Source organism: Podarcis muralis, chromosome 3 (genome assembly GCF_964188315.1).
Source record: "Podarcis muralis chromosome 3, rPodMur119.hap1.1, whole genome shotgun sequence".
Lineage (NCBI taxonomy): Eukaryota > Metazoa > Chordata > Lepidosauria > Squamata > Lacertidae > Podarcis > Podarcis muralis.
Window position 1 is genome coordinate 6,796,728 of NC_135657.1, and position 10,419 is coordinate 6,807,146.

The 10,419-nt window shown below is 45.0% G+C and overlaps 1 long non-coding RNA gene across 1 annotated transcript; it reads right to left on the reverse strand.

Moving 5' to 3' along the window:
- Positions 1–4,293: 4,293 nt before the first annotated feature.
- Positions 4,294–7,216, reverse strand: LOC144327143 (uncharacterized). Its single transcript, XR_013392047.1, has 3 exons — positions 7,107–7,216; positions 4,736–4,849; positions 4,294–4,383 (listed from the first exon to the last, which is right to left on the reverse strand). It is a non-coding gene; the product is annotated as an uncharacterized LOC144327143 (long non-coding RNA).
- Between the last annotated feature and the right edge of the window lie 3,203 nt (positions 7,217–10,419).

Genomic DNA, 10,419 nt, shown 5'->3' on the forward strand with positions numbered 1-10,419 from the left:
TTTTGGTTGCCCTCCTCTGGACACGTTCCAGTTTGTCAGTGTCCTTCTTGAACTGTGGTGCCCAGAACTGGACACAGTACTCCAGGTGAGGTCTGACCAGAGCAGAATACAGTGGCACTATTGCTATAGAAGTGCTGCATCAAAACTGAATCCAAATTTAGACATATAAAAATAGGGTTAATATGTCCTGATTTATAAAGTGATTGACCACTATTCCCTTTAGCACAAGAAAAGCCCTGCTTCTGCTTCCTCCAGTGAAGATGCGGAGTGTAGATCAGGAAAACAGGATGAAAAATGAGGAAACATTCACATGTGAGTGGGACCAACTCATGGGTATCACTTACTCCTACAGCAGCGTGCATTAGGGCCACAGGAGACGTTTGTAATCTCTTCATAGGTACAGTTCGCAGTCCTTGGGGCCTGGCAAAATCCTCCCAGGAGTGTACACAATGGAGGTTCATCTGTGCAAAAGAGAGGGAAGTTGATTTTCATCATTTGAGAGAACTCCTTGTGCAATACAGAAACGTTAATTTGACGGGCGTTTTGTTTTGAGCCTTGGAAGAGGACTTCCAAGTATGAGAGCCTGAGGTCCTGGACTAGGAAATGGGAGACCAGCCTTCAAATCCAGCCTCATCATGAGGCTCACAGAGTGGCCTTGGGCCAGTCACTCACTTTTAGCCTGATCTGCCTCGCAGGGTTGTTGTGAGGATTAAATTAGGAAGAACCACAGAAGGCACCTTGAGCTCCATGAGGGAAAAGGTGGGACATAAATGCAACAAACAAACAAACAAACAAATATTCAAAGCCCTTCTGTAACAGCAAGTCAGTATTACCATGTCCCATAATGCCGATGGGGAGATCGAGGCTGAGAGTGAAAGTGTGGTTATCTGTAGGCCAGCTGGTGAGCTCATGGTGGAGTCTCACAGACTTGGATTGTCAGGCATGGGAAGTCCTGATTTGACTGATGCTCCGGTCAACATTATTTTTGTACTTCAGGTGAGTTCTGGTGAGTGCAGAATGAAGTGGGAATCTTTGTTGCTTAAAAGAAGATGCAGAACCTAGAAGTGCTGCATCAAGACTGAATCCAACTTTCTACTTCTAAAAATAGAATTAATATGCCCTGAGCGTATTATCAGCTACTCTGATCCACAAACTGTTCAGTGATTATTTCCTTTAGCACAAACATAGCCCTGCTTCCTCCAGTGAAGATGTAGAGTGTAGATCAGGAAATCAGGATTAAAAATGAGCAAACATTCACATGTGAGTGGGACCAATCATGGGTATCACTTACTCCTACAGCAGCGTGCATTCGGACCACAGGAGACGTTTGTAATCTCTCCAAAAGTGCAGTTCGCAGTCCTTGGGGCCTCGCAAAATCCTCCCAAGAATGTACACAATGTACGTTTATCTGTGCAAAAGAGAGGGAAGTAGATTTTCGTTATTTGAAAGGACTCCTTGTGCAAAACATAAACATTCATTTGACTGATGTTTTGTTTCGAGTATTGGAATAGCACTTCCAAGTATGAGAGCCTGAGGTCCTGGACCAGGAAATGGGAGACCAGCCTTCAAATACAGCCTCATCATGAGGCTCACATAGTGGCCTTGGGCCTCTCAGGGTTGTTGTAATGATTAAATTAGCAAGAACCACAGAAGGCACCTTGAGGTCCATGGAGAAAAAGGTGGGAGATAAATGCAATGAGTAAATAAATATTCAAAGCCTTCTGTAACAGCAAGTCAGTATTATTATGTCCCATAATACTGACGGAGAGATCGAGGCTCAGAGTGAAAGCGTGGTTTGCTAAAAAGCCAGCTGTGGAGCTCATGGTGGAATCTCACTGGACTACATTGTCAGGCATGGGAAGTCCTGATTTGACTGATGCTCCGGTCAACATCATCAATTTTACATAGTATGGTCGAGTTTGGAGGGACCTCATTCATTCATTCATTCATTCATTCATTCATTCATTCATTTCCTGCCTCTTTTTCTCTATTGCAAAAACAAAACAAAAACAAGTTTTCGGAGGCTTAAATTTCAACTGCCTTGGGAGACACACAGATCAGTAGTTTGCCTTCTTAAAATCTGGGTTCAGAACTGCCCACAGACAAGAATGGATCTATGAAATTATTTCTCATCTCCATCCTCAGATTGCAGTTGCTGGAGATGAGAAAACTATTTATTTCTCAAAGATTTCTAAAATACAGCAATTTCTATCACCATCTTGGCCTTCCTAGTATTCCTTAGTGATGGGTGCACCCCTGGTTCAGGTCCCTTGGGACCATAAGGTTTCTATCTCCTATTCTGCTGTATTTTATGGTGTAGTCTTCCACTTCAGGTGAGGTCTGGTGAAGATTAAGCGGTACTCTTTGTGGCCAAATCACACTTGTGTTCTTTCAGCAGCAGCAGACAACTGACTCATCTTCACTTACTGAGCACTATCTTAAACTTTTGGAGAGTTAGATCAGAACTGTCAGTATCTCAGCTCACAGCCAGAAGTAGCTGGCCTCCCCCGAGGCGAACTGAGTGAGATACTTGTTTACCTTCCGTCTGCGTCTCCCGGCAGACTAGGTCGTAAATCGGCGATTCTCCTCATTAGACGTGAGAAGAACACACCCTCTGCTTCTCTCTCCTTGCTTTCCCCCCAGGAGGGGAAATGAGACAGACAGGAGTCTATTTACATGTCTTTTTATTCCTGTCATTCAGCAGTACATAGAATCGTGACTGCACCCTTCAGACTCCATCAGAAGAGTCACACTGACTCCACCCATGTACGTCCAGTACAGGTCAGATGACACTCTGAGCTAACATCCGGTGCTCAGAACAGTGAATAGACTGCCCCTTTGTTCCCACGGTACAGTCACAAGCATAAACATCCTGTCTGGCATTCCAGCCATCTGGAGCTCGCATCTGCATTGCTCCTTTTTCGTAACATACTCCCCCAAAAGAATCAATGCGTGTTGTTGCGAGCAAAGCTTGATCCAGAGAAGAAAACAAACAGTTGTTATACATATAACACTCCCCTGTTGTTTCAGTTCCACCCTTGGAACTCCCCGCCACTGGTTTCCCCAGTGTACCTCTCTGGTCGACTGGCTTCCAAGGAATGAGTGCATCTGCATTACCTTGGCTAGCAACTCTCTGTTGTGTCTTTGTCTCTGACTTAGACACTGCTTCAACCTGTCCTCGGTTGTTTACAACAGCAACACATGCAACAGCTAAGTTAGCAAACTCTTTTGAGTTTGCTAACTCTTTTGAGTTTGCCAGTTTTCATGCCCATAGCAAGTGCAGCCTGCACAGTTTGCATCCATATGAACACCGGCGGTATCAAAATTCCCTGTGGACAGAGGAAAACCTTGAGGCCCTAATGCTTAAAAGAAGATGCAGAACCTAGAAGTACTGCATCAGAACTGAATCTAACTTTGTGCTTCTAAATATAGAGTTAATATGCCCTGTGTGTATCATCAGCCTATCTGATCCATAAACTGATCCGTGACTATTTCCTTTAGCACAAGGAAAGCCCCGCTTCTGCTTCCTCCTGTGAAACAAGAATCAGGAAATCAGGATTGAAAATGAACGAACGTTCACAAGTGAGTGGGACCACCAACTCATGGGTATGACTTACTCCTACAGCAGCGTGCATTAGGGCCACAGAAGGCCAATCTATTCTCTCCAAAGGGACAGTTCACAGTCCTTGGGGCCTGGCAATATCCTCCCGAGAGTCTACAAAATGGAGGTAAATCTGTGCAAAAGAGAGGGGAGTAAATTGTCATTATTTGAGAGGACTTCTTGTACAAAACAGAAACATTAATTTCATGGACATTTTGTTTTGAGCATTGGAAGAGCACATTCAAGGTAGTAGCCTGAGTTCCTAGACTAGGAAATGGGAGACCAGCCTTCAAATCTAGCCTCATCATGTGGCTCCCTGGGTGGTCTTGGGCCAGTCACTCACTCTGAGCCTAATCTGCCTCGCAGGGATGTTGTGAGGATTAAATTAGGAAGAGCCATAGAAGCCACCTTGACCTCCATGGAGAAAAAGGTGGGATATAAATGCAATGAGTAAATAAATAAATAAATATTGAATGCCTACTGTAACAGCAAGTCAGTATTATTATGTCCCATAATACCGGTGGGGAGGTCGAGGCTGAGAGTGAAAGAGTGGTTAACCCGAGGTCAGCTGGTGACCTCATGGTGGAGTTTTACAGATTTGGATTGTCAGGCATGGGAAGTCCTGATTTGACTGATGCTCCGGTCAACATCATCAATGTTACATAGAATGGTTGATATGGGGGGCATCTTACCGGTGTTCATGGGCTTGCCATCCGGAAGGTCGTCATTCGGATCCCCACGATGGGTTGAGCTCCCGTTGCTCGGTCCCAGCTCCTGCCCACCTAGCAGTTTGAAAGCATGTCAAAGTGCAAGTAGATAAATAGGTACTGCAGCAGCAGGAAGGTAAATGGCGTTTCCGTGCACTGCTCTGGTTTTGCAGCTTAGTCATGCTGGAAGAATAGTTGGAAGAAGCAGCTTAGTCATGCTGGCCACATGACCTGGAAATACTGTCTGCAGACAGACGAGGGCTCCCTCAGCCAGTAAAGCGAGCTGAGCACCCAACCCCAGAGTTGTTCACGACTGGACTTAACTGTCAGGGGTCCTTTACCTTTGCCTTTTTGTTTTTATATATATTTATTTACTGCATATTTATCTCTTTCGCGAAAAGAAAACAACTCAATGGATATCACTTACCCAAGCAGCAGGTTCCGTTGCTGCCACAGGAGACCCCTCTAATTTCTCCATTGGTACAGTTTGTAGTTGCTGGGAATTGGCAAGTTCCTCCTACTAGTTCACAGCCATGTTGCCCTGTGTAAAAAAGATGGGAAATAAATTTGTTTAAAGGGGGCAAAAGGGTTGCCAACTACTTTTTTTCCAAACTAGAACCCTGCGTATTTAATGGGAAGACCAAATTTAACAGGCTTCTGCTGCCTCTCAACCTGCTAACTACTATTTCATTGGCCAACATTAGCAAGGGTCAGATCGGTCCTCCTTCTCTGCAAACACTCCAGCTGATTCCTGAACCTTGTAAGGGTGCTGAGACTCAGCTGCACCCAGCCACTTGGGCGGCGTATAAATCATAAAATTGTGTTTATTATTATTACTGTTCCTGAGATCTTTTCAGCACAGCTGCTACCTAAATTTTACAGGTTGCTAATGGAAGGGGAGAAAAAATAGCAGATAATGCACCCACAGACCCACATAACTGGTGACTGAGTCAGCCTTCATTCCATTCTTCTGAAGGTTCCCCTTTGCTTTCAACATCTGCCAATCAGAATTACAGCTGTTCTGAGCTTCAGAAATACCTTGCCATTTGTGCCCTCTCTGGGAGTGGTATTTTCTGCAATCTCCCCAGTGGTGTTGTCAATGTGTCTGCAAGAAGGTATTTCCTGTAGCTGTCAGCATCTGAACCATCCAGGCCATTTTTTCTTAACTCACCCTAGGCAATTTACTCATCTTGCAGACCATTCCAAGATTGATCTGCAGAACAATCTTTCTCATCCTGTTCTCTTTCCATATCAATTAACAGATTTCCCTGATTTTCGGCAAAAGCGGAAGCCTTGAGCCCTGCTTCCTATCTCTCCCTAAGAGACAGTCTGGTGGAGCGGTCCATTAGGAGCTCCATCTTTCCTGCACTGCTTGCATCAAAGGATCATCTAGGATGGCTGCTGCAGAACTGCATGGCTCTTTTCTTCTGATGCGTGTGTGGAGCAGTGGGTTTTAGGGACTGGAAGATGTGGCAGGATTTTTCTCTTGCACTGGCTGTCTAGGGTTGTTGCAAATGGAGAGGCTGCAATACTCACCTAGAGGACAGGTTTAAGCACCTGGAGCAGTTTAATGACAAGCTTGGATTTCTATTTGATCTAGATCCTTGAGGGTGCATTGGACCAATAATCTGGCTCTGGATCAGGGAGGCCCAAAAACCAATGACCAGAAGGGAGTAAGATTCAGGGCTGACCCTTTCAAGTTCTTGCACTTTGTAAGGCCTGAACTGTAGAAATGTGTGAGGTTGGTTTCTGAGCTCAAAAGCAGGCTATCTCTGCCCAACAGATACACTCAAATTTCCCTGCCACCTTTCACTTGCAGCAGATCACAAGGTGAGCAACAGATTCTGCCCCCTTTGCCATTTAACATCGATATCAGTGGTTCTCAAAGGAATGGTGTGTCAGGAAACAATGGGTTGTGTGGCTGTGAGATTCAAGTACAGGGAAAGAAACACTTAGATATTTCAGTGTAGTATAGCATCAAAATCAGAAAAGAGAAAGGCTCCTTTGTGTTGATGAGATGAGAGCTTGTTTGTCACAAATTGGACTTAATATAAGTGAGATTACCTAGCAAAAGCAAGCTCAGGCCTCTCATTGAGTTTCTCCTGGAGTTGTTGAACTTTTATTATGCTGCCATGGGGGATGGAATAAATTGATCAGCAGGCTGGGTTAGGCCCCTGAAACGGACTTTGGACATGCCTGGGTTATACTCATTGGGTTTTAGGTGCCAAATATGGTGGCCATTTTCTCACAAAGAAGCTTGTCTGGCTAGTTCAACAATGAAATCCTCCATTATATTTTTACCCTTGTTGAATCCAGGATTTAGATGGGACTTGGGCATCATGCACACTAACCCCTCCAAACTCACAACAATATATCTGTATCTGAAGAAGTGTGCATGCACACAAAAGCTTATACCCAGAACAAACTTAGATGGTCTCTAAGGTGATATTTCAACTGTGTCAGACCAACACGGCTACCTGCCTGAACAATATAAATGACCACGATGGAACCTGGAGTGTGCCTCAGTCTGTAGCCTGAACGCTGATGCTTTCGCAAACGTCAATTATTCAAATTCAGTTTTATTATGATACACTTTTCTTCTTCACTATTTTGGCAGCCAGATAGGATACGTAGCTCTGTCATACCCAGTCACAGTAGTTCAGAATTGTCTACACAGAGAGGCAGCAGATCTCCAGGGTTTCTGGCAGGGGGGAAACCCAGCACTTTGCAGAAACACCTGCAGTTGAACCTGAGACCTTCTGCATTTGCAGCAGATTCTCCCCCACCTGAGCTCTTACCTGCAACAACGTGGAAGAGGATGAAGACCAGAGCAAAGCTCAGGTAAAGGAACCTCATGGCTGGATTTGTCTCTCAGATCTCTGCCCAAGGGAAGATGCTCCAAGGCAGAAGAAAGTCAAGTTTGGATGGAACAAGGAGGTTCTCTCTACTTATAGCGTTCCTGTGCCAAAGAGATGTTGAAACAAACATTTGCTCATCTGGGTGGAGAAAGCTGCAAACAGGTTTTTCCAGTAACTCAGTATCTGAACCCTCCAGACCCTTTTCTCTTAACTCATCCTAAGCTATTTATTTCTCTTCCTAAGATTTACCCGCAGAACCACCTTTCTCATATGTTCACAATCTGTCCTGTGCTTCAGGCCCTGCTGTTTTATTTCCATAACAATTAGCAGATTTCCTGTAATCTCAACTTCACAACACCTAAATGGAAAGGAAGTGAAAGAGTTTTGCTGTAATGCAGTTTGATGCAACCTCTTGTGGTTGGACTGCAATTGCAATACCTACCAAAAAAGAAACTTTTCAGTGTGCTTTTCTCCTGATCTTCACATTTTTAGATGCATTTTACATAATGTGCTTGTTTTTGTGGTGCACAAGGTTTTATGTACACTTTCCCCATCATGCGGGTTTTTAAGAAAAATAAAATAGTGATTTTATTCCATCATCCATAAGAAGATTTCACCATCACTGAAATATTGCCAAATCTGACCCTCAGTTCTGAAGGTACATTTTGGCTTTTAGAAATATGATTTATTCACCTGTTTACAACTTAAGTCTGTATGGAGGGGGTCCAGAACCTACAGCATGGCCCAGAAAAAAGGTGATCAATGCAGAACTCACTATAGAACACAATTAAAAACTGCATAATAAAAAGAAACATGGTCTTTGCTTGTTTGATTCCGTATCTATTGGTGTTACTACCACAGCAAACAATGGCAAGTTCTTAAAGAAATGGGTGTGCCTGATCACCTCATCTCTCTCCTGAGAAATCTCTATGTAGGACAAGAAGCTACACTTAGAACTGGATATGGAACAACTGATTGGTTCAAAATTTGGAAAGGAGTATGACAAGGCTGTATATTATCTCCCTGCTTATTTAACTCATATGCAAAATTTATCATGCAAAAGGCTGGGCTGGATGAATCCCAAGCCGGAATTAAGATGGCCGGAAGAAATATCAACAACCTCAGATATGCAGATGACACAACCTTGATGGCAGAAAGTGAGGAGGAATTAAAGAACCGTTTAATGAGGGTGAAAGAGGAGAGCGCAAAATATGGTCTGAAGCTCAACATCAAAAAATGAAGATCATGGCCACTGGGCCCATCACCTCCTGGCAAATAGAAGGGGAAGAAATGGAGGCAGTGAGAGATTTTACTTTCTTGGGCTCCATGATTACTGCATATGGTGATAGCAGTCATGAAATTAAAAGACGCCTGCTTCTTGGGAGAAAAGCAATGACAAACCTAGACAGCATCTTAAAAAGCCGAGACATCACCTTGCCAACAAAGGCCTGTGTAGTTAAAGCTATGGTTTTCCCCGTAGTGATATATGGAAGTGAGAGCTGGACCATAAAGAAGGCTGATCACTGAAGAATTTATGCTTTTGAATTATGGTTCTGGAGGAGACTCTTGAGTCCCATGGACTGCAAGAAGATCAAAACTATCCATTCTGAAGGAAATCAGCCCTGAGTGCTCACTGGAAGGACAGATTGTGAAGCTGAGGCTCCAATACTTTGGCCACCTCATGAGAAGAGAAGACTCCCTGGAAAAGACCCTGATGTTGGGAAAGATGGAGGGCACAAGGAGAAGGGGACGACAGAGGACGAGGTGGTTGGACAGTGTTCTCGAAGCTACAAACATGAGTTTGACCAAACTGTGGGAGGCAGTGGAAGACAGGAGTGCCTGGCGTGCTCTGGTCCATGGGGTAACGAAGAGGTGGACACAACTAAATGACTAAACAACAACAAACAACAGCAAGGTTGGCCAAGGCTGGCAATGCTCAATGGCAAAGGTTTTCCTTTGTTTGTTCTGCAAAGGCTCTTCATCCCCTCCCTCTGTGAACTAAAGAGCATAGGAAGTGCTTTGCTGGATCAAGCCAAGGGCCCATCCAGCATCCAGCTGTATTGTTTTTAACACTTGATTGGAAGCCGCCCAGAGTGGCTGGGGAAACTCATCCAGATGGGCGGGGTATAAATAAATTATTATTATTATTATTATTATTATTATTATTATTATTATTATTATTCTGTGCATTTGGCCAGCCAGACCCACAAGCAGGATACATGTACAGGAGCCCTCTCCCCTCCTGCAACTTCCAGTAATGGGGATTGAGAAGCATCACTGTCTCCAGCTGTGAAGGCAGAGCAAAGCCATCGTGGCTGCTATCCATTGGTAGTCCTCCTCCTCCACCCTCTTTTAAAGCCATCCCAGCTGGTGGCCATCACTGGCAGGGAGTTCCACAGTTTAACCATGAGCTGTGGAGTAAGTCTTTTCATTTCTCTGTCCTGAAACTTCCAGTGTTCATTGGATGTCCACAAGTTCTAGCCTTATGAGCGAGATGGACTAACTTCTCTTTATCCACCTTCTCCACAGATAGAGGGTCCTCGTTGACCCACAAAGCAATCCCATCACAGCTCGTCCTGCTCCGTCCCAATTCTTCCCCTCATCTAGAGAACTACAACCCAGGATGCAAAGACACACTCACATGCTTTGATATCACACACTCCACGGCACGCCACACCACGCCCTTGGACAGGTTTGAACAGATCAGAGAAATCGGCACCAGGTGAGATCTCCCTGCCATCGTTCCACATTTTCATAAAGCCATCCCCGCAAGCAGGGGAAGAGAGGTGGCGGAACACAGTCTCTCCTGCCTCATGGCTGCGCTGCATCCTTCATCTTTGCATGAGCATCTATGAGGACCAGGAACGATGGTGGCGATTCTCCACCTTCCCTGCAAGGACAGCTGTTGCCCACTCAGCTTCTGCTCAACTCCACCACAGCAATCCAGAGAGGAGACCCAAGTTTCTCTGGGTTCCTTGAACCTGGCGTTGAGAGAGCCCTGGCTGATGGTGTCCCCCTTGCCCAGAAGCCCAGAAGCTCGTCGTCGCTGTGATAATACACCTCGCCCTCTTCTTGCCTGCGTGGATGGGTGGCAACAACAGGAATGGCATTACCCAAGTTTTACCTGTCTCTTTGAGCACCGGAAGGCAGCAGGGATGGGAGGTGGCATTAGACGTTACCGCCCACACAATTCTGCTGCACTTTTCTGCTTGTGTGGTGGCACCTCGTTAAACATGGTGCCTGGTGTGCTCTG